At 40.1% G+C, this 4,994-nt stretch overlaps 1 non-coding gene across 1 annotated transcript; it reads right to left on the minus strand.

Annotated features, from left to right (window-relative positions):
- Positions 1–382: 382 nt before the first annotated feature.
- On the minus strand, positions 383–454 carry TRNAP-UGG (transfer RNA proline (anticodon UGG)). Its single transcript has one exon. It is a non-coding gene; the product is annotated as a tRNA-Pro (tRNA).
- Between the last annotated feature and the right edge of the window lie 4,540 nt (positions 455–4,994).

Genomic DNA, 4,994 nt, shown 5'->3' on the forward strand with positions numbered 1-4,994 from the left:
CAAGTACAAATTTTGGGTTAGTTTTAGATGTTTCTTTAATCTTGCTGTGCTGTAAGCGATACCTTATTTCCTATTTTTTTCCACAATATCTTCATCATCATCATTTCAGCCACAGGACGTCCACTGCTGAACATACGATTCACCCAATAATTTCCATATTGCATGGTTGGTAGCGGCCTGCATCCAGCGCCTTATGATTGCTTATGACAGCTACCATATTATTATGATTAATGACAAAAATTACATCACAGATACTTTCCAAAACTACAATTTGACAGCATTGCTGTATTTGGGCAGTTGGAGATAAATAATTAGTTTCCTGCCGTAGTCTGTACTTATTCTCTTATGTCCATTTTGTGGTGGAACCTTTTTACAAAAAACAGGGCCCGTCCGGGATTTGAACCCGGGACCACTCACACCCAAAGCGAGTATCATACCACTAGACCAACGAGCCGCTTGTGAAATGGTTTCTACACCACCACCAGTAGCTTTAACTAATTTAATAACAACTGTATAAACAAATGTTATTACGTAGTCTTTGGGACCACTTTAATAATTCACGAAGCATAAAATAATACCTATAGGCATTTATTTACCTACAAAGAAGCTCTTTGCATTAATTTCGTATGATGAAATGTGACAGTACTTAGGTGATAGGCTACATTATCCATCACCACACGGATACATGAAATATAGGTACAGACGCGAGACGACGGCACGTCAAGCTTTACACTGTTAAATCTTCTTCTTCTTCGTCGCTACACTCTTGCCAGAGTGGTCGTGGTCGTCACACCAGGTCCGGTGGTAAGTCTCACAATCCGTCGCCATTCCTCCCGCACTGCAGCCTTTCTTGTGCACTCGTGGAGTGGACCATTGAGTGCGGTTTTGACCTGGTCAGTCCAGCGCATGGGCGACCTGCCGCGCGCTCTTGTGCCCTCAACCTTCCCCTGCACGACAAGTCGTTCAACAGAAGCGACGTCTCCACGTGTTATATGGCCAAAGAAAGTGAGTATACGACTTTGGACGATGGAAGAAAGACGCTGTTTGACATCAAGCTCTTGGATGATCGAGATGTTGGTTCGGAACTCTGTCCAGGTTATGCCAAGCATCCTTCTCCAGCACCACATCTCTAGAGCGTCTATCTTCTTCTTCTCACTTTCTCTCAGAGTCCACGTCTCAGCACCGTAAAGAAATATGGGAAACACTAGTGCCCTGACAAGTCGCATTTTGGTGGCCTTTGTGATGTTTCTGTTTCTCCATATTTTCTTGAGCCGGTCCATGGCGGACCTGGTAATAGCCATACGCCGCTTGATCTCATCCGCGCATCCACTACTGTTCGATATCAGTGCACCAAGGTAGACGTATGATTGGATGACGTCGCAGTTCGCAACTTTAGTGACCTCGGGCGAGTTATTGTTAGCTCGGTTGACAATCATTATCTTCGTCTTGCTGCGGTTAATCTTCAAACCGAAATCCAGGCTGACCTGTTCCATTTTGCTCAGTAGAAATTCCATATTCTCGATGCTAGTTGCAATAAGGGTGGTATCATCTGCATAGCGCAAGTTTAAGATTTTATGATAAATCTTCTACTGTTCTAATAAAGGTGGTTTTGCCAGGAATAATGTTGTGTTATCAACCTTTTGGCCACTTTGCGTGCCACGAACTACATATTTGCCGCTCACAGTACATACCTCGATCGCTCGTTCGTTAAAGTAAATGACGTCTGCTGCTGAACAGAAGCCTCTTCCAAGGGTTTCCAAAACGACAGGTCCTGCGCCGCCCGCATCCAGGCACTTCCCGTGACCTTCACCAGATCATCGGTTCACCTAGTGGGGAGCCTGCCCACACTACGTGGTCGCCACTCGATAACTTTTCTGCCCCAGCGGCCATTCATGTACATACCTACCAGTTATCTTTTTATGGAGTCTACCTCAGCATGTCAGGGTCGCGGACCTTCATCGATCATCGCTTAGCTTATCAGGCACTTGGAGACAGCGACCCTCGCCTAGGAACTAAATACATGCCGAAAGGGCTCGTCATATTTGCGGGCCAGGAAAACAGAAGGATAGATTTATTTGAGCATCAAAGAAGACTGTGTCATTTAAGGCTGATTAACACGTATTGTAGTTAAGTAGGTGACTAAATTTTAACTTAATTTTATGTGATTAATTTCTTGCTACAGAATTTTGTGTTTCTATGCCCCTAAATCCTAAATCAGACTGTATGCGATAGTAAGCACAGACGAGGTATCTAGGTTGTTATTAATTTCAGTCAAATGACGTCTACTCGTACTGCTGTACAAAGGCCTCCCCTAAGCCTAAAAAATGTCATCGATCATGATCTCTTCCAGCCAACTCTACCTAAGTAGAGAGGTGTCTTATGTCCCAGTCGCCACGTCACCGCCAATTCTATAGCCCTACGAATCCTTTCGATCGTGGCAAATACATAATTTTATACATAACGCTATCTCGTCGGACCTCAGATGGCATTTACTTGTAGGTCGTTTATTTTCATTTTTCTTCTCTACGTGAGCCTTTTACATCATCAGCGAACTTATTCAACGTTAGGTAACAAAATAATACACAATTTAAACAGAGAAAAGAAATCGTAAATGATAAAATGCATACCTATAGTTATTTATGTAGTATTTACACAGCTGTAGACAAAACACATTACATTTACGCCCGTATTCACAAATGATGCTTGCTTAATTGAAGCAGCAAATCGAACGCACAGCATTGAATAGAGCTCTGTGATAGGTTCGTGTGTCACCCTGTGCGTCCACGCGCACTGTGAGACCTCATAGTACTGTTTGTGAATACGGGCGTGGCGTAGACATCCCGTTTTTTGTAGGATCCCGATTATACGTGTTTTAATATTAAAGTTCACATGAAAATCCCGTTTGCTGTATCTCACAAAAAACCAATCCGTTTGAATTTGTAATTATAGTAATTTCAAACACACTTATGTGTGTTCACACGGCAGTCCAGTTTTGCAGGATCCCGCAAAACTGGATAGCCGTAGGAACGAACTCTTACATAAAATTTCAAGGCTGAATTATTTTCCAAAGATTTTCTATTTCCTGGAATTCATTTGAAATCCATCATTTATTCTTTTCAACGGTTATGGGACGTCCTGCTGAGTGAAAAATTGCTTCCCCTTCAGGTTTTCCTCGACCGGTATTTGACATTTCACATAGAAGATTTATAGAAGTGATATTTTTCATACCTACTACCATTGGTTCCCAAACTTATTTCAGACGCGCCCCCTTTCGACCATACAAAAAATTCCACGCCCCCCATACAGCCAGATTATTTATTGGTCGTATCGAGCAGTCTGGAATGCTTTCTCTCAGTGGTCGCAGCTTTTTTTTATACTCAAGTACACAGATGGTCTGCGACCCCCTTTAAAGGTCTTTGCGCCTCCCACTTTGTGAACCAATTTAACCGATATCTGAACCTATCTTTAAAATAATTTTGTCAAGGCATTCGTGGTCTAAATAGTAACCAAAGAGATACTTTATCAGAAAAAGGGTAGCCTATTTCATGAATGTTTAGTAACTAATACATTTCAAAGTCTTACAAAAGAACTAAAATCCTTGACAATGTCGGGCAGCACATTGTAGCCATAAAATTGTACGATATTTAACTGAAAATCTGACTAATTGCCAGCATTCTATCTTACTTTTTGTAATAATTCCACTTTGATTTATTAAGGACAGCGCCACCTATCTTGAAACATATAAATTCCCAAGTCGTGCCTTACACCGCCACCTAGTGGAGGGTAGCCAACGTTTCTACTGCAAACTTCTCGTATTTCGCGCTCTCTACGATTCCGGCTTGAACCTCATTTTCCGCTAGTTTTCGTCAGTTACGGAATGGAAAACTAGATGGCGCTAGCAGGAGGAAAACAACTTATAAGTTTTCTTAAATCAATCTTTACATTTTTAATGCAGTACATTTAAATAAATTATAATACTTTTTCTAATTTTAATTAAACTCAAGAATCTACTTTTAATTTAATGCATTAATTTAGTCGATTCTTTTGCCTAGCTCTTGAAATATTAATAATTTTATTCCACTTTTGCTAAATTTTAGTTTTAATTGAGTATCAGACTTTAGTGAAGTCATTTCACATTTTAAACGCCCAAACTACATATTCCTAACATAACAATATTTCCTCACAACAACAACTTCATCTGAAAAAATCTAGTCCAAAACGATTTAAAAGTCAATCATCAAAGAAATAAGTAAGAAAAATACTAAAAATAAGTCCAAAGAAACCCATTTGTTCTTATTCCAAGATTGTATCAAGCAGATTGGCGCAATTTTTCAGTCGTTAGTTCGCACGCGTCGCGACAGGTGGCGCTAATGCCCTAGCTCGCCTCGTGTAGGGCTCAGAGAGCAGAAATAACAGGAGTGGAACTGACAGGCAATCCCCTCTAGCAATGTAAGTAGACCAGTGGTTCACTCAGTTTATAAAAACTAGTTGCAGCGCCACCAATGACTTATTCCAAATGTCACTATTGAAGAGTAACGTGCTGCGATAAAAATGGTGAATTGCAGTGTTTTTAATTGTAAGAAGAGATCTGAAACATCAAATCTTGAAAAGGACAACATTACATTCCATCGGTAAATATTATTTTATTTATTTCACATTAATTAATACACTAAATTTGCAAAAAACTAAATTTCTAGAAGTGTTGCCACTGGAATGACTGGAAAGCAAAAATTCCTAATTGTGTAATATTTTAAGGATAGTGTACTTATAACAATATAATCGAAATTCTATGCAAACAATTTGATACTGCCAATAGGTGTTCTCTTTTATGATATTTGTTAGTATGTATGTTGGCCATGTAGGTAATCAATAATTCTTAGGATAGTATAGGAACCTAACCTACCATGACTACTGCTCAGAATGCGTTCGTTCGTTTCAGCCAATTAATGACGTCCACTGCTGGACAAAGGCCTCTCCCAAGGTTTTCCATAATG

This window comes from Ostrinia furnacalis, unplaced genomic scaffold, assembly GCF_004193835.3.
Source record: "Ostrinia furnacalis isolate ACB-3 unplaced genomic scaffold, ASM419383v2 OfSCF1217, whole genome shotgun sequence".
NCBI lineage: Eukaryota > Metazoa > Arthropoda > Insecta > Lepidoptera > Crambidae > Ostrinia > Ostrinia furnacalis.